The sequence below is a fragment of the Dermacentor silvarum genome, chromosome 10 (genome assembly GCF_013339745.2).
Source record: "Dermacentor silvarum isolate Dsil-2018 chromosome 10, BIME_Dsil_1.4, whole genome shotgun sequence".
Lineage (NCBI taxonomy): Eukaryota > Metazoa > Arthropoda > Arachnida > Ixodida > Ixodidae > Dermacentor > Dermacentor silvarum.
The window spans coordinates 4,309,360-4,332,744 of NC_051163.1; the positions used below are offsets into that span (position 1 = coordinate 4,309,360).

Below are 23,385 nucleotides of genomic sequence, written 5' to 3' on the forward strand. Positions count from 1 at the left end.
AAGGCCAGAAAGTGAGGTTCTCGTTATGTTTAAGGCAGTGTGTGAAATTCCTTTAAGGAAATTGTGCAGCCACTTTCTCAAAGAGGTTGAGGAGGCAGTCATCTCATGTGCTCCCACAGTGACCGTGTCTGGCAAGGAGTAGTGTTTCTTGGTACGATAGATTCAGACATGATGCATGTTATAGCAAGAGACCAACATCGTACAGTCGACTTTTGATAATCTGACTCCGATGGGACGGACAAAACTGATCGAATTATTTGGCAAGTCGAATAATTAAACAGGTGAAAAAATGCAGACACATCGCTGATTCATTTGACAGTGTTTGCTCTAAAATGACGCCAAATTAAACATGCCACCACTTTATATGGCATCAAAGTTTAAAACTAATGTAGAAATTACAGTAAGTTGCTTTGGTACAAAAAATACAAAACCAGCGCACTTTACCTTCACAGAATGGAAATTTATTTACTCTTTTATGTCCACAGTCATCCCTCTCGGTCAGAACTTTATTGCTGTCTATGAACCATAACATGTCCTCTGTATGGTCTATTGTGTTTGATATTCTGCATATATCAAACGACTCAGCAACAATTGTAAACGCGATGGTGGCCCACGCCTAGACTAACCAATTCTCTAGTTCGTCCTGCAACGCATGCAATTCTCCGGAATGCCCAAAACATGTGGTGTGACTTGTGCCCATTAGCTTCGCATGTATAATAAGTGTCTTTTGAATGAGCTTTCGTAATCAAAGACTGAAAGAAAAAAGGTTGGTGGCAGAAAAAAAAAAAGAAGAAGACACGAGCGAACGGGCAGCTGCGGCCACGAGGGCAGATCAAACGAGGGCCGAGCGAGGTTTGTGGAAGGAGTCCCGTAAGGGCTACCCGGGTGTACCGCTGGGCAGCCTCGTGACGGGTCGCAAGCCACCGAACAGAGTCCCTGCCCATGTCCCGTGCCTGGCCGGTTCCCGAGATCCTGCAGTTCCTGTGCTCTGGGGAGTTTGATGCTCTCGTAGTTCCGGCGTCGGAATCCCGAGCCATCAACCAAGTGGCTGTCGCCGTGCCACCACCACTGCCTACCCTAGCCGCCTCCGCCGCATACGGCATGTCAATAAAGGTTCCGACCACACGTGAGCGACCACTGGGGCCTGCTGCGACGCCCGGACTTTGCGGGTTATTGGGCGAGTGAGTGAAACTTAGTAGTCTGCCGCATCGTAAGACTTCATACGCTAGCAGATAACCTGTACTAGGGAATCTTACTTGTTTCTATGTAAGAGAATAGTGTGAATTATACGTCCGCTTGTGCAACCCGCCCCAATATCGCCTTCGAGTCCTTTCTCAACACACCACACGTCAACAAACGTGACGGTCCACGTAATTCCTTTACTTTATCTCGCATCCACGAACAGGACTAAGCTCTCGTAACACCTTTGAGAGTCTCACTTTGTTCGCGTGCGGCGGTTGAAGATGGATGCCGAAAAACTGATAGGTCTTGATAAAGAGTTGGGACACACAGGCAAGGCACTCCAGCAGTGGATAGATGGGGAGCGTAGCAGAGAAAGAGAACGCCGTTCACAAGAGCGTGAGGCTGCCAAAGAGGACCATGCACGAGAGTTGGACTGGCAAGCTGGAGAACGCCAATTGTTGGAACTACGACTTCGCGTGCAAGAATTGCAACAGCCAAGTCAAGAAGTCACAGCCGATCGGGAAGCGAATAATCAAGGTTTCCGAAGCCCGCACAAGTTAATTCCAACTTTCAATGAAGCTGAGGATGAGCTCAATGCATACATTCAAAGGTTCAAGCGAGTGGCCACAGACCAAGGGTGGCCTAGTGACAAGTGAGCCCTATCTCTGAGTATGTGTCCAACGGGGGAGGCACTCACTGTTGTCGGGCGCATGTCCGCTGAAGACGCGACTGATTTTGCTAAGCTTAAGGCAACATTGCTCCAGAGGTTTCGATTTACGGAAGAGGGCTATCGAATCAAGTTTCGAGACGCCAAGCCCGACAATGACGAAACAGGTCGCCAATTTGTAGGCAGGTTGCTTGGGTATTTTGATCACTGGCAAGAGTTGGCCAAAACTGAAAAACTTGCATGACGCCTTGAGAAACAAGGTTGTCTCCGAACAATTCATGCGACGATGTGATCAGAAGCTTGCCATCTTTCTGAAGGAGCGAGGTTGCAAAGGTCTTGACAGTTTGGCAGAAACAGCGGATCACTATCTCGAAGCGCAAGGCCTGACAAATCTGGCTAGAAGTCGAGAAGAAAAGGTGTGTGTGAAGAGTGAGACGCAAGCTAATGATCCATCAAGCGGTCATGCGAAGCCCCATTGCTTCATATGCAACAAGCGAGGACACAAGCCGTCAGACTGCTGGTCTAGGACTAGCGGATCTAAAGCTGCGACCGGTTGGAAAGGGAAGAAGCCTGGGCATGAACTGAAAGGCTTTACCAAAAACCTGAAGGACTACAACGAGGCTTCGTGTTCTCTTTCTGAACTTGGCCAACCAACCGAAGAAGATAGGCGGCAAGAACAACGCACACATGCTGTAAACACTGAAGACCGCAGTTCTGAAAAGATTGGTTCAGGTGTGCAAAGCACCGTTGGGCCAAAACTACAAACAGAAGGAATGCCGACAGCAAAAGGGCGTCTAGAAGGACAACCCGTAACTGTTTTGAGAGATACCGGTTGCGACACTGTCATAGTAAAGCGCTCTCTTGTGCCAGCCAACCAGTTTACTGGGGAAACTGTCTATGTAAGACGCTGCCTGCAGTGCAAAAAGGAAGAAGAGCACGAGAAGCACGGCGCAGTCCGAAAGGCATGAGCCCTCGAGGCGCATGACCCAAGCTGTAATCAAGGGAAGAACGGCGCTGTTTGTGGATTATCGACGTGGCTCCGTGCCGAGAAGGTCGCATCATCAGCTACGCTCTAGCGACGGGAGACTTGGGGGTCCGGCTGAGTCCGTGACGTTGGCCGTCCAAGGTGTGGCCGTCAACCCGGTGAGATCGACCTTCACGTCAACGGTGAGATCGACCCTTCAGCCAACGCCAGTCGCCTGCATCTCGTTCGCGACCAACTGGATGGCCGCAGTGAAATGGACCCTGCAGCCATGGACCCTGCAGCCAACGTCAGTCAACAGCATCTGGTTCGCGATTAACTGAATTGCCGTGGTGAGATGGACCCTGCAGCCAACGCCAGTCAGCAGCAACTGATTTACGAGCGACAGGATGACAGCGGCAAGATGGAACCTGCAGCCAACGCCAATGGCCAACTGGTTCGCAAGCGGCTGGATGCACGCAGCGTAGCACGATTCCACGGTACAGGGTGAGTGCCTGACTTTGCGGTTGAGTCATCGGATCTTTTAGCCCAGACTTTCTAAAAACTGATGGAGCGTGTACAACTGCCCATTTTGATACTGTGGTTGTTGCGCATCTCAGCAGAAAGCAGCTTTAAGCATAGATCTGAACCAGCTACTAAAGCCAGACCTCATACTTGTGTGGGAGTAATTGGGACAAAGAGACCTACTGGAATTGGAATCAGTTAAAGGCGACCCAGGATTTACGTCTTCTTGCAACTGATTTGATGCGGTGGAGGAGAACTTGGGGACTTGGTGCTACTTCTGTGTATAGGCGTTTGGTTCCTGCTATATTTTCCAGGCCTCAAATTCTCTTGGGAAAACAGAATTGAACCACTGGTAGTTTTTATTTACTTGCATCGAAATTTGTGCGGGTTTCGCAGCAAGTATTGTGGAATAACTGAGCCAAAGCCTAAAGTAGTGACCATGGACGTCATGAGTGACGAGAGCTAACCTGTTGCAGTTGTGTGAAGAGCTCGACGTAGAGGTAAAGGATGACAGGTCAGAAGCCAAAATTAGAGGCATTTTAGAATGCAACCCGTGATCAGAAATACTTTGAATACTTCGGCAACTTAATTCTGAAAGAACAAGAAAAGGAGGAGCATGAAGAGCGAGAAAGGCAGAAGTATGAACGAATTAAGCAGGAACAAAACAAAACTGCAGAGCAACAAAGTAGGCAGGTAAGGAAAGAGATAGATGCTCTCAATCGAGAGATTGAATGATTAGAACAGGGTTTAGGTCAGAAGCCAAAATTAGAGGCATTTTAGAATGCAACCCGTGATCAGAAATACTTTGAATACTTCGGCAACTTAATTCTGAAAGAACAAGAAAAGGAGGAGCATGAAGAGCGAGAAAGGCAGAAGTATGAACGAATTAAGCAGGAACAAAACAAAATTGCAGAGCAACAAAGTAGGCAGGTAAGGAAAAAGATAGATGCTCTCAATCAAGAGATTGAATGATTAGAACTGGGTTTTAAAGTGGAGCAGCAGGTATGTCAGGCACCCGCAGAAATATCGCACAGAAAGTGTGAAGAAGTTGCGCGCACGGTTCTACTGATGGTAGGAAGAGAGGCTGATCCCAATGAGCCTAAATGTACGTTCATAGGTGATGCCAGATCCATAGACCGTGGCATAATTGCTGAGGAACCCGTTGATGGGGACCGGATTGAGCGCGACGAGATACTGTGCCAGTGGAATGCTAGAGAAGCAGCTAGGCCAGCTGTGGACGATTTGGCACAGTTATCCGGGGAGTATGTCGCGAAGGTAGCTCTTGCAGAAGTCCGACGTGACACCGATTCATCAGACAAGAGCACCAGTGTCGAGTCCAATCGATCAGAAAAGTGCTCAAAAGCACAATGTAGGCAAGGCAGTGCAGTTGTGGACAGCTCGCAGGTATACAAGCTACGTTGCGCAAAGGAAAATAGCTGCATTGTCCCCGAGTGTTTGAAGCTCTCCGCCAGTCGAGATAGCATTGAGAGGTACGATTTACCCGCAAATTATTCAGACTGTGCGGTTGAGATGGAAATAGTGACTAATGAAATAAGTGCCAGTCAGCACGAGATTCAAGCGGAAGGCTTGAAAATGAGCACTAGTAAACATGCTAGGATGAAACGGCGTCGCAAAGTTAGGAATATGGCAGACCGGGCAACGCGGCTGAATAACGGCACGTTAATCAGGAATGTTTCCAAACAGAGCGCGTCCGAACCACCAGACGAGAAAGAAAAGAAAGGGCCAATCGGCGCAAAGGTGGACAAAATCGAAGGTGGCGCGAAGGGGCCAATTATGTTCCCCCTAGTTCAGTTCTTTTCGAGGTGTGTTAGGCATGACAGTGGAGAGCGAGCCGGCAAGGCGACGCGAATTGTTCATGTGTGGCAGTGAAACCGCATTGCAATGCCAAAAAGGCATGCGGCCTGTTTGTAAAGTGTCAGGGGTGGGCAGCAAGGAGAATGACCTACGTGCCCTTTGTATTCCCTCGTTAACAAGAGCCCTCAAACCGCGCCCACCTCGAGTACGGCTTAAACATATGGCGCCACCACAGGCTACTTTGAATGAAAAGTGACACAGATGTTGTGGAAACATAATTTTGTTTGTTTCTTTATTTTTAGTGTTTGGTTAAATGTTTTGAGATCTCCAAGACTTGAGATGGTTTGAATAAGCAGATTTAGAGCTTATTTGTTGTTCGTTTACTTTAGAAGCTTAGCAATATACCGAAAGAGATAGTTCGCGCGTGCCTAAATGTTTTTCCAGTCCAGTCTTTCCCTTTTAGGCAAATAGGCTTCTTTTTTGTAGGAGATACGCTTGCAGTGTCAGGTCCAGGCTATTGGCTTGAAGCCTGTAGTGGCACGCTTGATTATCGCTTCACTTTTGTGGGGTCTCACATGTGCTCTTGGGATAAAGGAACGACAACACAGTAGTGCAAACAATCAAGAGGGCATTTATTGCACCTTTCATACATTAATACACGCTAGCCGAATTAATACCAATAGAACATTCACATAGGCGCGCGACAAATCAAGGAAGTCCGACTCACCGTGACCCGACAGCGAGCGAATATGTTCGCCCCATGCTCTGACACCATCGCCTAGTCGTTCACGTGTGCGGTCACACGAACGGCGGCGCGTTCGAACGATTCGTGTTCGTCCATACCGGTGTCCTGCTCCTAGCCTCGCGAGACGGTCCCGCGAAGCGGGCCGGCATACGCGCGAAGCGTTCGTGCTTGTTGGTTGCCGATCCCAAGCCAAAGATGAAGCGCCTTTGACCTTTTTCTCCCAAGTCACCCCGCCGTTCGGTGGCAGTCAGCATCGCGACACTCGCGCCATCTCTCACAATGCGCCGCAACCACCACGACCGCCGCCGGCACCTAGCCACACGGTGAAGCCGGATCACAGGAGACGCGTGAGAGTCGCGCATCCCCACACTTTTTGAAATGTTCGCGAGTCTTGTAAGTTAGCATGTAATTTACGCAAGCTTTTTTTTTTGTTCCTTTAGTGTGTATCCTTTATATGGACAAGAGAAAAATTGTTAGTGCGTGATTCACACGTATTACATGTGAGTTTGTCTGCAAAGTTAAAGCGACTGACAGTACATCCATGATGCAAATGTGGCTCGCAATGGCACTATAGTATGTGCGATACTAGCGGATGTAAAACTGTTTATCGCGTTTGTGCTGAGTATGATATTTCATTTATCATTTATTTAGAGCATTTTCGAGTATTCTACCTTTGCTCTCTGCAGCAGAACGATCTGGTTTTGGTGAACTCAGAGGTTCACGAGAGCTTGCTTTGACGGCACAAAAATTTTGGGTCCAAATTATTGGTTGTGGAGATGGGTTTGCACAGGGCTTAACGTACGAGCGACGGTCAGGAAAGGACACGACGCTCCTCCACTCCGCAACGCACAAAGGCACTACGGCAGCGTTCGTCGACTCTCCGACACGGCGCAGAGAAGGCTCCGGAGTCAGTTTGCCAACACGGGTTTATTCACCCAAGATACAGCACAGTGCGACAGTCACGGCATTTACGGGCCAAGGCTCACCGCAAGACCGATCGAGTACGCGCGCCCGTTGTGCTAGGGCTAACCGGGTAGCGGTCCGCCCAGAGCGAGAACGAGGAGTCGCGAGAACAAAGGTCTCGTGTAACCACCTTGTTGCGGACCTGTGAGCATCTGCCGCAGCGAGGAAGCGCTTAGCGGACGAGAGTTTGGGTGGAGAGGGTGCCTGGAGGCTGCTGCGCAGGAGGCCAATCAGGGCGCATCCCGGTGACGTGTTCTCGCGGGGCAAGTCCAATCCCGGGGGGGGGGGAGCACGGTTTGCACAGGAAAGTAGGTCCGGCGCGCTCGCAGTGTTTGCCATGTTGCCGTTACGGCGGCGGTTCCCGGAGATCGAGCCACGCACGAGCTGGGGGACAAGGCGCGGGAAGGCACCTCGATCCCCACATGGTTCAAGCAAAGCCTGGTGGATTTAACGGATTTCGGGCGCTTGAGCGCTATGTGGTGCTTTGTCACTAGGAATGCTCTTCTCTCAGATGTTGGGAGAAAGTTGTGAATCCTGGTCTAATCTCAAAATTGTGGGCATCAGCAAAGGTTTAGTGATTTGATGACTGCTTTGGTGCTATTATTAGATAAGGGCAGGTGCATTGATTTGTTCGCTAGACCAGATGGCTCTCGGTGCGAGCAAGGCACTTGCCTGTGCCCTCTGGTTCGTGTGTGTGTGCTTGTGTATTCCCAGGGAGAAGGCCACAACGAGGTTAATGCTGGGACCTCATGCTCGAGTGTGTCATCGGCCATCATTTCAAGAAGAAACCCCGAACTCTCGACAGACCGCCGATGCTTCGGGCAACCTGAGAGCTGGTCACCCTCAGGTCGAATCTTCCGGCGGGGGAGGAATCTCTTGCGTCCCGAATCGGCCGGGCGCATTCTTTGATTGTTTCCCATCGAGGCAGGCCCTTTCATCGGCATCGCCCAGACGGCGATAGTGCCCGACAAGACGGGCAAACAAGTGCCCCAACTCAACAGTGCGCATTCTTTGGGTGCGTCCCCCGATGCCACCCCCTTCACCAGCGGCCGCCTACCTGGCGACGCGGCCCGACACCGGCAGTGACGCGATGACGAAGAAGCTCACTTAGAAGCGACCGACCACAACCGCCACCCTTCGTTAGAAGCAGGGATTAGCGCGAAGGCCATTCTCCCAATCCTGGCAAGATGACCGTCGGAGGGCAAGAAACTAAGTCACCGACTTTCGTGGAAGGAGTGTGAACCCCCTGTTTCCGGATTGCCTCGTCCTTGCTTCGAAGGTGCAACATTAGAGGCGGAGTTCAGTGAACAATACAACCCCTCTGATTGGCCGCATAAAGGTCATCTGATTCCCTAGTCGGGTCAACTAGGGAAGACGAATGTTTTATAAGGAGACACCTTGGGTACAGTGGAGTGTCCTGACGTGTTCTGATATGTGCTCAGACATGTAGTGAGCCGAGACTTTCAAAGTGCTTCCCCTTGGAGTGTGCTTCCATATCTGGAGCCACTGTAAATATGTAGAATAAACCCTTTTTTCTTTCGCTCTTACTCCCGGATGTACTCATCCCTTTGGCTGAAGGATCACCGGCCTAAACGCTACCGAGTCCCAACACCATGTAGCGTTACGGCGGCGGAGGGTTACGCGGGCGCAAAAGGGCTGTTACGCTCTTCGGGTTGGGAACGGTGAACGATGCAGACGTCCCGCGCGTGCGCCGATCCACGCTTTGCAAGACCGCCTCGCATGGCTACGGAACGTTCAAACATGCCACCGTTCACGTGACCGTAGACACGAACGACTAGGCGATGGTGTCATAGCATGGGGCAAACATATTCGCTCGCTATCAGGTCGCGGTGAGTCGAACTTCCTCGATTTGTCGCGCGCCCATGTGAATGTTCTATGCATAGTAATTCGACTAGCATGTATTAGTGTATGAAAGGTGCAATAAATGCCCTTTTGATTGTTTGCACTACTGTGTTGTCGTTCCTTTGTCCGAAGAGCACATGTGAGACCCCACATGGGTTATAATTAAAAATCTGTTTGCTGTGTCGCCATGCGTCTTTCACCCCCTTTTCTCACCACCCCTGCATGCCCCCGAGATCAGTGACAAAAACAAAAACACGACAGAAACGCGCACTGTCTATTTATTAGATAGATCTGCACAATACTTTCCCGAAGCTGAAGTCCAAAGCGACTGTCCGTTTTTTAAAGGCACTGTGCGTGCCATATGCATGGTGCGTCCATTGTATGATGTTCTCGGCAATGTTAGCGGTGCTTGGCCCTCCCTCGAGTTATCTGGAAGCACAGATGCGAAGATGGAGCCTACCGCACTACATTGCCAAGAAAGTACCGAGGCTGGGCCGCATAACAAGGAGAAAACCTACCCAGTTCAAGATACTACTACAGTTGCTGCGTCACATTACCTTGCAGTAAGGCTGCCAGTAGCCCTTGTAAACCCGCTAGATGTCACTCCCGATGCATTGGCGAAGTTGCAGAAGGATGATCGAAGTCTCAGTGGTTACTTCTCGGACGTCGGCAAGACCAAAACAATGCGATCTGCCAGTGTCACATTTATACTACTGAATGATATCCTCTTCAGGCGTTATAAATCTGCGACAAGAGAAATCGAACAGCTTGTTGTTCCGAGAGTTCTTCGGGGTTCCGTCCTGAAGATAGCGCATGAAGGGATCCTCTCTGGTCATCAAGGGACAAAGAGAACGGCCGACAGGGTCTCAGAAGAATTCTACTGGCCTGGCGTCGAAGGATGTCACCCAATTTGTGAAATCATGCGACATTTGTCAGAGGACCGTCCCAAAACACCTGGTAGGACGTGTACCTCTTGGAAACATGCCAATCATCAATGCTCCTTTCCAGCGAGCCGCTATTGATATTATCGAATACCCTTCCCCTACTTCCGCTAATGGTAACCAATTTGTTCTTACCATGGTGTACTTTGCGACACGTTACCCAGACGCAGTTGCTTTACCAAGCATTGACATGGAAAGGATTGCCAAGGCATTGCTTACAATGCTTTTCTGCATTGGAATCCCACGGGAAATAGTAACCGACTGAGGTACACAATTCACCTCACAACTCATGAAAGAGCTAAGCTGGCTGCTTTCCTTTAAACAATTACCCACTACTCCATACCATCCAATGGCAAATGGCTTAGTGGAACGTTTTAACGGATGGTTGAAACAAATGATTCGGCGAATGTGTCAAGAAAGCCCCAAAAATTGGGGATCGATACTTGGCACTACTGCTTTTCGCTTACAGAGAAGTCCCACAGACAAGCTTGGGCTCCTCACCTTTTGACCTCCTTTATGACCGTTACATACGAGGGCCTATGACCATGCTGAAGGAGCTTTGGTCAAGGAAACATTTGGACGAAGAGATTAAAACGACGTACAGCTGCGTAGTGAGCTGCAGGAACGGCTCTAGCAGACATGTCAACTAGCCCACGAGGAGCTTCGAAAAGCGAAAATGACACAAAAAAAATATTGTCACGCGCTAAGGCAAGCGCAAGCAACAGTATGAGCAGCCAGACACGAAGAATGCCACACACGAAGGAACGGTTCTCCAGCTGGCGCGGGATCTTCGACTTTGTCGTCTTCTCCGTTCTTGCAGGGCACCCAATGATGATTGTTTGCGGGCTCAAAACACCCAGGTGGCATTATTCCCCCTCCCAATGAAGCAAATACTCGATGCTCAAACACAAGACGTACACGGAAAGTACATAAATTAGGTAAGACACACACACAAAAGAAATGTAAACGCGCTAGCCCACATACGGTCAAGCACACCAGGCAAAAAATGCGTTCTGTGGTGGGGGAAAAGAAAATCGCTTCGCAGTTTTTCGGAGGACGACGCGACTACAGCAAAAAGAAAAGTTTGTTCACCAGTACACTATATGAACATCACCGTGTAAAATACGGCTTGAGGCGGACGACATGTACAATCTCTGCACGTGGTAATCGGCGCTTGGACGATGGCAGGTCTCCGTCAGGAATCACTTCATAGTTCACGTCGCTGACACGCCTTAGCACTGTGTACGGTCCGAAGTACTTGCTCAGGAGCTTCTTACTGAGGCCTCGCCATCTAATGGGGGTCCAAACCCAAACTTGGTCACCAGGCTCATAGGTAACTTGTCGATGGTGGAGATTGTACCTTATTGCATCTGTACACTGCTGCTGTCTTATGTGCACACGGGCCAGTTGACGTGCTTCCTCGGCGCGCTGAATGTACTCCTCGACGTCAGGAGCTAACTGGTCGAGCTGATCGATGTCGTCGTACGGAATCATGGCGTCGAGCATAGTTTGAACATCTCGACCATAAACGAGGCGAAACGGCGTGAATCGTGTAGTTTCCTGCGTGGCAGTGTTGTACGCAAAGGTTACGTACGGCAGGATTTCGTCCCATGTTTTGTGCTGCACATCCACGTACATAGATATCATGTCTGCCAGTGTTTTGTTTAGTCTTTCTGTCAAGCTGTTAGTCTGAGGGTGGTATGCAGTGGCCTTTCGATGACTCGTGTAACTCAACTTGAAGATGTCGTCCAGGAGCTTCGCCGTAAATGCCGTCCCTCGGTCAGTGATGATGAATGACGGTGCGCCATGCCGAAGCACAATGTGATGCATAAAAAACTGGGCAACCTCAGCTGCTGTCCCGCGTGGTAGTGCCTTCGTCTCAGCGTAACGCGTCAAGTAATGGGTTGCGACAGTGATCCACTTATTGTCGGAGAAAGACAAGGAAAATGGTCCGTCCATTCCAACTTGATCAAACGGCGTACACGGAGGGTCGATAGGTTGTAGAAGGCCTGCAGGCTTGAAGAGGGGTGACTTGCAGCGCTGGCATTCACGACATCCTTTGATGTAGCGTTTGACGCAAGCAGTCAGTCTAGGCCAGTAGTACAGTTGTCGTACCCTGTCCAGAGTCCTTGAGTAGCCCAAGTGACCAGATGTCGGCTCATCGTGGCAGGCTAATAGAATGTCGTCGCGAAGGGCTTGAGGCACTACTAGAAGATGTGGTTTGTCGCCAGCACCTGTGTTTTTTTTGTATAAGATGCCCTCTCGTAGGCAAAATGACGACAACCGTCGCGAAATACAGCGAGGAATGGACGCGATGCCGCCTTTTAAGTGATCGATGATGGGCCTTAACTCAGTGTCCGATCGCTGTTTAGCGAGCAGATCCGGCCCGCTGAGGGCTCCCAGGAAGGCGCTGTCATCTTCCTCGTCAGGATTCTGGGATCCAACAGGTGCCCGTGATAGCGTGTCAGCATCTTCATGTTTTCTGCCTGACTTGTATATGATGGTGATGTTAAATTCCTGGAGTCGCAGACTCCAACGTGCTAATCGTCCAGAAGGGTCTCGGAGGTTGGCCAACCAGCACAAAGCGTGATGATCGGTCACAACTTTAAATGGCCGCCCGTAGAGATACGGCCTAAACTTTGTAGTAGCCCAAATGACCGCGATGCACTTCTCTGTGGTGGAATAATTGTACTCGGCGCGTGACAGAGTGCGGCTCGCGTAGGCTATAACTCGTTCAGTCCCGTCTTGGCTTTGCACCAGGATAGCTCCGAGACCGATATTGCTGGCGTCAGTGCGTACATCTGTGTCAGCGTCCTCATCGAAATGACCGAACACGGGAGGAGAAGACAATAGACGTTTTAGCTCGGCAAAGGCGGTCTGTTGTTCATCAGTCCATAGAAATGGCACGTCGTCACGCGTAAGGCGAAATAGCGGCTCTGCAATCTTCGAAAAATTGTCAATGAAGCGTCGATAATATGCGCACAAGCCCAAAAATCGTCTGACACTTTTCTTGTCTGTTGGAGCTGGAAAAGCAGCTACGGCAGCACTCTTCTCGGGATCGGGCCGAACACCTGCCGCGCTCACGACGTCACCTAGAAACTTCAGTTCCTCGTAACCGAAATGGCATTTCTCTGGCTTGAGGGCAAGGTCAGACGATCGAATGGCTTCGAGTACATTCCGAAGGCGTCGAAGGTGCTCGTCAAAAGTGTCCGAAAAGACAACGACATCATCGAGATAGACGAGGCAGCTTTTCCATTTGAGGTCAGCGAGAACGGTATCCATCATTCGCTGGAATGTGGCTGGAGTGGAACAGAGGCCGAAAGGGAGTACTCTAAATTCGTAAAGGCCGTCCGGAGTCACAAAGGCAGTTTTCTCGCGGTCCCGCTCATCTACTTCACTTTGCCAGTAGCCACTTTTCAGATCGATAGAGGAGAAATACTTCGCGCGCCTCAGCCTGTCCAGAGAATCGTGGACACGAGGCAACGGGTATACGTCTTTCTTTGTGACGTTGTTTAGCTTCCGGTAGTCAACACAAAACCGAAGCGTGCCATCTTTCTTTTTAACAAGCACGACTGGCGATGACCAGGGGCTGCATGAAGGCTGTATTACGCCGTCTTGAAGCATTTCCTTCACCTGCGTTTGAATGGCATGTCGTTCGGTCGGGGAAACACGATAAGGCTGTTGCCGTATGGGGTGCGCGTCGTCATAGGTGATGATACAGTGTTTCGTAATCGCCGTTTGACGTATCTTCGGCGACCGTGCAAAGGAAGAGTGAAACTCGAGCAGAGCTCGCGCAGGGGTTGCTTGTTGTCTTCAGGAAGCGTTGGGCTAATGTCGACGTTGCGTAGAGGTGCTTCTGCAGTGCCCATTGCCTCGGAAACAAAACTTTGAGTGACATTGGCGATTGGGTCGGCGTAGGCGATGACCGTACCGGGGAAAAGGTGGCGGTGTTCGTAGCTGAAGTCCGTGACAAGAACGTCACAGTGGCCATCACAGAGATCAATAAGGCTTCTTGCTACGCAAACACCTTGAGAAAGCAGGAGAGAGTGATTGCTTTCTGCAACCGCTTCACCGTGTAAGAGTCTGTCACATGCCACTTGAACCACGACACTTGCACGCGGTGGTAACGTGCCAGCGTCGTCGATGACACAAAGAGGTGCTCGAGGGTGGAACAAGGTGTTGGTCGTCGCTGCGGCGCTCTTTGTCTAAAAAGTGACAAGGCGTTTTCGAATGTCGATGATAGCTCCATGCTCCCTAAGAAAGTCCATGCCGATGATTAGGTCTCAAGAACACTGAGGGAGAATGCTCAAGCTGGCAACAAACGTGGACCCGCGAATCTCTATTCGTGCCGTGCACATGCCGAGTGGTGTGACGATGTGCCCGCCAGCTGTACGAACTGGCGTTCGATTCCAAGGCGTCGTCACTTTCTTTAGTAGGGTGGCCATTCTTAAGCTGATTATTGAATAATCCGCTCCAGTGTCCACTAAAGCAGTCAATTCACGACCGTTGAGCAATACAGGAATGACCAAGGAAATTTTTCTTCCGTAATCAGCAGGTACTGTCGTGGTCGATGTATCGTCGGTCCGCGTACGCGTCAGCAGGGGTCCTTGAGCACGTCCAGACTGAGCGGCCTCGCCCCCGAAGGCCGCTGTGGTTAGTTTTCCCGGCGTGGGCTGGGCGACCGACCCTGCACCTACGCTCGAATATGTACAGGGAGTCGGAGAAAATCGCCGCGGCGAAGGGGATCGGGACTGGTGTCGAGCTGATGAGGATCCGCGCTGGCCGAACCTAGGTCGCGGCGAGTTTGCTGGGAATCCGCGTAGTCCGAGCTCTCGATATGAGCACTGTCGGTAGACATGCCCAGCTTCGCCACAGTGAAAGCAAAGGGGACGATGATCAGGTGCCCGCCACATGTCTGATTTTCTTGGGGCCTGTCGGTTGTCGTGGTAATATGATGCCGCTTGGTCGGGCTGTAGTATGGCCGGGACCGCGGTGCGAAACGGGGAGGAAGGTGGGGCGGGTTGCCACAAAGCTTGCGAATACGACATACGGGGGCTGTCAGGTCTTAGCGGTTGAGCTTCTGTGTCGAAGGATGGTTCTCTTAGTGCATGCTGGACTTCGTCACGGACAACGCTGGACAAAGAGCTGAGCATCGGCTGTGAAGGTATCGACAGCTTCTGGAGTTCTTCGCGGATTACGGAACGGATGAGCTCTCGAAAGAAATCGACGTGGCCCCCGAGAGCTCCGAAGAAGCCCGTAGGTGAGGCAGCGTTCACTTGGCGTTCGTATGATGGTACCCGCTGCCGAAGAGTCTGTTCCATGGTGACGGCCTCGGAAAGAAATTCTGACACAGTCTTGGGAGGACTGCGCACGAGACCGCCGAACAGCTGCTCTTTCACTCCGCGCATCAGGTACCGCGCCTTCTTTTCTTCCGACATGCTGGGGTCGGCTCGTCTAAAGGGACGCGTCATGTTCTCGACATACATTGCGACACCTTCGTTCGGCATTTGTATACGGGACTGGAGATCACGCTCAGCTCGTTCTCGGCGATCAGGGCTCGGATACGTCTCAAAAAGACGGCGTTTGAACTCTTCCCATGAAGTTAGGGTATCTGCACGGTTCTCATACCAAACACTTGCGCCATCGTTGAGGCTGAAATATACGTTTTTCAGTTTGTCTGCGTCGTGCCACTTGTTGAACGAGGCAACACGTTCAAAGTGCACCAGCCAATCTTCACCATCCTCATGCATGGCACCGTGGAAGGGATTCGGCGTTTGCAGATGGATTAGCGTACAATGAATCGGCGTACTGCCTTCCATACCGGTTGGGATGGTCGGAGCTGCCATCGTCTCTGGGAGGAGTCCAAACTCAGGGGCTTGTCCACGGATCCTTCTGCTGGCGCGGTGTACAGGCGTAACCACCGGTATGGGACTGGAGCTCCTGCGGCTCGGAGGGGTTTGGTGCATAGATTAGATTACCCAGCACCTCCACCAGTTTGTCAGCGCTAAGGCAAGCGCAAGCAACAGTATGAGCAGCCAGACACGAAGAATGCCAGACACGAAGGAACGGTTCTCCAGCTGGCGCGGGATCTTCAACTTCGTCGTCTTCTCCGTTCTTGCTGGGCACCCAATGACGATTGTTTGCGGGCTCAAAACACCAGGTGGCAATATTATGATCGCAAGGCAAAGGCGCGACACATTGCTGTGGGAGACAAAGTATTATTGTTGCTACCTTCCGAGAACAACAAATTGATCCTAACGTGGAAGGGCCCATTCACCGTCATTGAGAAGAGAAGCGACCTTGATTACGTTGTTGACTTGGGCACGTGAAGAAGTGCATTTCATATAAACTTACTAAAAAAATATGAGGAAAGATGTTCCTTACCATCAGCTGAACACCAAGCTGCTGTAGCGGTCAACACCCGCGAAGATGAAGGAAACGACCAGCCATTTATTGCACTGAAAAAGAAAGAAACTTACCAAGACGTCAAAATTGCCACTGAATTACTTGATGAGCAAGCCGGTGAAGCAAAGGAAACATTGTCTACGTTCCAAGACATATTCTCGGACGTACCTGGAAAAACCCCCCTTATAGAATGCCAGTTAAAAACGACAATGGACACGCCGGTGCACGTCCGGCAATACCCAGTACCTTTTGCAATTGAAAAGGCGGTAGAAGGTGAAGTCCAAGAAATGCTAAAGCAAGGAATTATTGCAGCGTCGAACTCGGCATACCAGTCCCCGGTGGTGGTCGTGAAGAATAGAAGACAGCAGCATGCGCTTGTGCATTGATTTTAGACAACTAAATTGTGCGGTCATCATCGATAATGTACCAATACCACGAGTAGACATGATGTTCGCCAAGGTGGGCAAGAGTCGGTACTTTTCCAAGTTCAACTTTACGAAACGGTATTGGCAAGTCCCCATGCATCCCGAGTGCAAGCACATGACAGCCTTCCAATCTTCGTCGGGTCTCTATCAGTTCCGCTTTATGCCTTTGGTATTAAGACAGCTCCAGCTGTTTTCACAAGGCTTATGAGAAAAGTAGTGGACGGTATCCCTAACATCTACCACTATTTCGACGGGTCTTAATTGCCACCGAAACATGGGAACATGTTCACACCCTTCGGCGTTTCTTCCAGCAAGACAAAAACGCCTGTATAACTATCAAGCCCTCCAAAAGTGAAGTTGACTTCACCTCCATGAAATTTTTAGGGCATATTGTAGGCCACGGTGCCATACGCCCGCAGATCGTGACCTTTGAGAAAATTGAAACCACTAAGAAGCCAACTACTAAAAAAGAAGTCCGGTCATTTTTGGGCCTTACCGGATACTATCGAGACTTCATTCCAAATTATTCCAGGGTATCAGCGCCCCTCACAGAACTGACCCGCAAGCGTACGCCCAATGAACTAGTCTGAGAGCGGCGTCACCAGGAAGCCTTCGACGAACTACGATGATTACTTTCTGAGCAGCCCATTCTACGATCCCCAGATTTAGAACAGCCGTTTGTCCTACAAACAGATGCATCATCGACAAGCTTCGGAGCTGTCCTCCTGCAACGCCACGGTGGTGTTCTGCACCCGGTTGCATACACAAGTAGCAAACTGCTGCCCAGAGAAGCACACTACTCTGCCATAGAACGGGAAGGCCTGGGCCATCCAAAAGTTTCATGTTTATCTCTATGGCAAGCACTTCCTGCTACAAACTGACTATGAACCACTTTCATACATTAACTCCGCCAAGCATGTGAACAACAGAGTATTGCGCTGGAGTTTACTGATTCTGGAATATGACTTCACTGTCAAATACATCAAAGGCAGTGACAATATTGGAGCAGACTACCTAAGCAGAGTGTCTTAGTTATCCAAATTTTATGTGTGTACTGTGGGGTCTCACACGGGTTCTTGGGACAAAGGAACAACAACACAGTAGTGCAAACAATCAAAAGGGCATTTATTGCACCTTTCATACACTGATACACGCTAGCCAAATTACTATGCATAGAACATTCACATCCGTGTGAGACCCCACAGTACATAGCCTCTGTTACTGTTTATATACAAGTGCGTGTTTTTCTTTTTTAACACTGTGTGAACTACGTGTAACCTGTGAACTGTCCACTGTGTCCACTATGTGTCAGTGCAACAAGTCCTCCTGCTGCAAGCCCACTCTGCATGGCAAAGTTGTTTAAAGTGAAACAACTTTCTTGTGTGAGGGGTAGTGTGGTGAAAGACGACGACGATGACAACTACATATGCGGCACGACGCGGCAAATTAAAGAGCACGAGGGTCGGTGGCAGAAAAAAAAGGAAGAAGAAGAAGAAGACACGAGCAAACGCGGCCACGAGGGCCAATCGAAAGAGGGCCGAGCGAGGTTTGTGGAAGGAGTCCCGAGAGGGCTACCCAGGTGTACCGCTGGGCAGCCTCGTGACGGGTCGCAAGCCACCGAACCGAGGTCCTGTCCGTGTCCCGTGCCTGGCCAGTTCCCGAGATCCTGCAGTTCCTGTGCTCTCGGGAGGCTGGTGCTCTCGCATTTCCGGCGTTGGAATCCTGAGCCACAAACCAAGCGGCTGTCGCCGCGTCACCGCCACTGCCTACCCAAGCCGCCTCCGCCACATACGGCATGTCAACGAAGGTTCCGACCACACGTGAGCGACCACTGGGGGGGCTGTATGCCGCGACACCCAGACTTTGCGCGTTATTGGGTGAGTGAGTGAAACTTTGTAGTATGCCGCGTCGTAAGAGTTCATACACTAGCAGATAACCTGTACTAGGGAATTTTACTTGTTTCTATGTAAGAGAATAGTGTGAATTATATGTCCGCCTGTGCAACCCGCCCCCAATATTGCCTTCGAGTCCTTTCTCACCGCACTGCACGTCAACAAACGTGATGGTCCACATTATTACTTTTCACCTTGCGATAGCCAATCTATTAATAGCTAACCGGTAATCGATCAATAATCAATAAATTCCGGAAAATGCTGGGGATGGCTTGGTAGCGCTTAGCCTAGCCCAAAAGCCAGGACTAGCTGGGTGCCCATCAGCTCCGCTGTCTCTTTAACATTGCGCCTCCAGTGCAAGTTACGGTAGATTTTTTTTTTGCAATCACAAACTTTTATGAAAAAGAAGATAAAAACTGTTCCAAAAGTCCTTAAGCGCATCACCTCATTCAAGATGCATCTATCGTAACTAAAATTCTCCTGCAACATATGTTGGGCCTTCTTCAATTCAGCTTTGTTCCGTGACATTAGCTGCAAGCTTTCTCTTTTTCCTGGCCACTTTTGAGCTGCCAAGTGCCTGGCTTTTGCCCGTGACAAGCACTGCATGGTGCTGCTGCTTCTAAGCACTGCCTGGAAAAAATTGCCAAGCGATCAGATAACCAGTGCATAGAAAAGCGAAAGAAGGTATCCAAAAGCGGAGCTTCGGTTCGAGCGAAATGGTGCAAAATGGGCCTTGGGCGATATGGCGCGAAAAAGTTGCGGCAGATATTAAAAAAAAAAAAGGCTTAAGCTTGCACTCGGCCATGCAAGGCTTGAAACAGCGAAGTTGGGCGATCGTAGGGGCTTATTATGGCTGATACTAGGTTGCAACTTGGCTGATGCTAGGTTGCCGCTGCCTCTACCGCTTAGCAGTGAGCCTTGCTTTGCAAAGCGCGGCCTCCTCTTCGGGAGTACGAACCATCTTTGGGCATCCCATGGCTTCCACTGATCGAGCGCCGCCGCGCACATGCTTACATAACTGTTGCCTCAAGGTCAGCGCATGCACAGATCCAATCGTTATCATGGCGCATGCGCAGAACTCGGCACGGCGGCGGAAACCGGTTGCACGCAGTGTCATCGAGCTGCTGCCGATGCCACCCGCGTTTCCCTGGCGCGAACACGAGAAACGTCCCATGGCTGCATCTAATCGAGTGCCGCCGCGCACGGGCTTGCATAGCATTGCTCGCTGTCGGCGCGTGTGCAGTACACAGGCGGTAGGTTGCGCCAGGTGTTCTAGCAGCTGCGGCGTCGCTGGGTGCCATGGCTACGGCGCGGCTAGCTTTCTGTAAACACCATACTTTTTACGGCTAGCTTAAACAGCTTCGGTGTTAAAAAAACAAAGAAAAAGGAACAAGGACCGCTGCCTTCTTTTCACACTGTCCATGGCTGCTATCACCTCGAGCAGTGGTCAGCTGGTGGTATTCCACCTTGCCCCCTGCAGTTACGTACGAGTGAACTGTGGCCAGTTCGCGAGCACGACGAAGCTGCAGGAAATCGGGACATTTTTGTTTGGGCGGAGTCACCGGCTTTTGAAAAAACCCTATTTTGAGCATTTCTACTGCGCTGATGAGGGTAAAAAATTTTCGGCACATTCTCAGATAGTAAAGGAACCTGAAAATGTTATAATCTGGAAACACATTTTTTTTTTGGCCATAAATCGGAATTATTTGCTCCGTGTCCCCCCTTAAATAAATTAAAGGTTGACTTTATCGCATTTAGTATTTTCATTTCGGGCATTCACTCGCGCAATGTCACAGGTTTGCCGTAAATCCATCCGGACGTTGCCACTTGGCATGCAGTATTTTTTGTCTCGTGTGTACTGTAGTGTATGCTGCACAGGGTTCTAATATATCCAGGTGTGAAGTCATTCAATACCTGTCTGGCAAAGTCCCACAAAGCTGCATATGCTGAGCCCATGCAAGAAACAAAGGAAGCATTTGTGTGGGTTCCTTTCAGACTCCTTAGCTCCTTCCCTCCGAGTTTAATCTATATGCTTTAGCTTTATATGTGCGGACACATGTATGTGTCCTTGAGAACCATTGGCAAGTATTCATTTAGAACAGCTCTTGTTCTTCATCCAACTTCAAGATTATCTTAGAGGAGAAAAAGCAAGTTAAGCTCAACATCTTGTGATAAACTTAACATTTTATTTGAATGGTAGGGAATAAAGCTGCATATGTTTTGCTGGCCAGAGCGTGATCAACATATTGATGCTACTAAAAACAATGCATTTTGGTGCTTCAAGTACTGTCCCGGTTTCTTGGTGGCTTACGTGTGGATTTTGTGGAAATTTTAGCAATGTTCTTGTCTAAATTCTCCCAACTCTAATTGTAGCACAAAACTATTTTCATTTCCTTGCGGCCAAGTTGCAAGGTACCACCTGAATCTGACGCTGAAATAGAAGACACTGACGCTGAAATGGATTGCTTAGGCTTGGATTCCAGGCCTAAACGCTAGACAATGCATGGCTATGGCTGTGTGATTGCCACTGAATGTGCACATCCTGAATGAAGTCTCAAAATTAGCAATTTCATTCGACCTTTGTGTTTTGGTGCAGGGCTGGCACAAGATGGTACAATTAATGCAGGACTCTTACCCCCGTGCAGTAAAGAACACTGTTCACAATAAATCAGTCAAGAAAATTTGCGGAAATTTTGGTGTTTTCTGGAAAAAAACAGTGGCATAAAAGGGTTAAACCAATACCAACAAAGTAGCCTGATGCAATGTTTGCAGCCACACTCAAGTTGTAAGTAATGATAGTTCATATTATGCCCACCTTACATCTTTAAAGGGTATAGACACCAATGTATGACATCATACATCATCTACAAATTTTGTAGACCCATAAGGTATAGCTACAGTTAAACATTTGCGCCACAATTCAAGTGAAGTGTCTTATATTAAGAGAGAAATGGACAATTACAAGTTAGCCTCCTCCGTAGCCATGCTTTTTCTCAACTCATTTGCCAAGCAATCGGGGCTAAGCTCTGCCTTCACTGGCTCTGTATCATGATGTGACGTGTCTACTTTCGGTGTCTTGGATCCAGCACGCAAAGCCTCACCAACCTCTCCGCTAGCCACCTGGCCATCGGTCCTCAGTGATAGCTATCCAAGCAGCATGCGTTGCGAGTGTTCAGTTGTAGAGCCGAGCATGACCGGTGTTCCGGTAAATGCAGGCGAGCTGGGCATTTCAACGGATGGGCGGAGGCATAAAGCCCCTCCATGATGCTTTAGCATAAACATGAGAGGCCTGCACAGTGCAGCCACCTAGTGGCGCAGAGCTTAACCATAGCCAATATTGCTGTAACCAAGTGTAATACCTGTGTCACACGGGTACATTTGGAAGGCCTTCCAGTCGACGGCCTTCGAAACGCCACAACTCTATCGACTCGAAGGAGTTGTCGCGCTGCTACACGGCACTTTTGAAAGGCCGTTGAGTGGTTCAGGCGTTTCTCGCAAAATTGTGTCGCGCTGCGGATCTTTATTTTCGTTTTCATGTAACCAAAAGTTAAAGAACATTAAAACCACTTAAAAACGCTATAATTTATTTTATGTTGCGAAATGGCGGCGATATGACGGAATCCGGCAACACATGGAGTAGAGGGAGAGTGTACTAGACAACATGGAGGAAGGAATGAACACAAGCACGTCGCTGTTGTCGAGAGTATGTGCAGTTCGCACATATGAAGTGGCGAAAATAGTTTATTGAATAATTAATAACAGTCATGTATGGTATTTTTAGAGTATTTTGGTTGGATTTGCTCTTTCTAACCGTGAGTACGAGCACACTGTGAACGAGACGGCATGTTCGCGCTGTTTCCGCTTCCGTTGCTCAAAGGCCATCCAGAAACATCTAAAAAGACGTGCTTATGATTACACTGCTGCCAAAAATTTACACCAGCAGCCACTTAGAATCCACGTGACTATATTAGCTCTGTGTTTCTCTGATTGAGCTCTGTGCAACCAGATGCTGCACCCTGCAGGCTACTCACGCTTGCGCCTCCACCAAACTGGTAACGCCCAGTCCGCCTGCATTTACCAGAATACCAGACATGCTAGAACTCTCTATTGTGGTAGCAATCCTCCGCCATGAATTGATGGCCGCAAATGTGTAGATTTTGGTGCTGATTGGATATTGATAGTGTAATGAAGAAAAAGATGCACCTAGGCTCGGGCGCTCGGACTGCGGGCGCGCTCAGAAAAAGAGAAGACGACGAGGCAGAGAATAGAACAGCCGGCCCAGGAACAGGTGCTGTCTCTGTGTCTCCGTTATTGCATTACAATGGCGCAGTCAACTACAACGGACCTGACTTTCCGGCCTTAAGTGTTTCCTCGCACGGTTCTTCAGTGTGCCCGGTCCCTCCTGCGCAGGAACGCCGTACACGCTTCCTCAGCTATGGAGCCGGCCACCCTACCACCGTCGCAAGCACCCACCGCACCACCCGGGGACGGCCTCCAAGCCTCCTCATTGGCTCTTGGACCGGACTCTACCGGTGATCTCGTCCAAGCCATCGCCAAGCTGAATCACCAGCTCACGCTTTTGACGAACACCTTCGCATCCGTCGGTGGTTGCGCCGTTGCACGTCACACTGAGACAGCGCTTCGGCTTCACCGTCTTGAACCTGTCCTGCCTGGGAACGCCGTACACGCTTCCCTTGGCGAGAATATCATCGTGAGCACTACTTCGACTCCTCAGCCACCCAGGTATGCCGTCCATGCTTCCTTGGTGGTAGAACCGGCTGCCGCGACTACCACAACGACCGCACTGTCCGTGGACACCGGCACTGGTTCCTCGGGCAGCTCGACAAGTAGCCTGGCTGATTTGAGCCGCTGCGACTTCCAGCAGCCGGCTTACGTAAAAATACCGCCTTTTCGCGGCTTTGAAGATGACGTTACCCTTTGGGTTCACACCATCAATGCCTTGGGTGATCGGCATGCTTGGCCAGACCACAAAAGATGGCT

The 23,385-nt window shown here is 50.0% G+C and overlaps 1 protein-coding gene and 1 long non-coding RNA gene across 2 annotated transcripts in view; both read right to left on the reverse strand.

Moving 5' to 3' along the window:
- LOC119431138 (ribosome-binding protein 1-like) overlaps positions 1–23,385 on the reverse strand; it is a 31,373-nt gene that overhangs the window by 1,391 nt on the left and 6,597 nt on the right. The window lies entirely within an intron of this gene.
- LOC125940751 (uncharacterized) lies at positions 7–22,559 on the reverse strand. The gene is made up of 3 exons (XR_007463954.1): positions 22,275–22,559; positions 18,430–21,743; positions 7–1,237 (listed from the first exon to the last, which is right to left on the reverse strand). It is a non-coding gene; the product is annotated as an uncharacterized LOC125940751 (long non-coding RNA).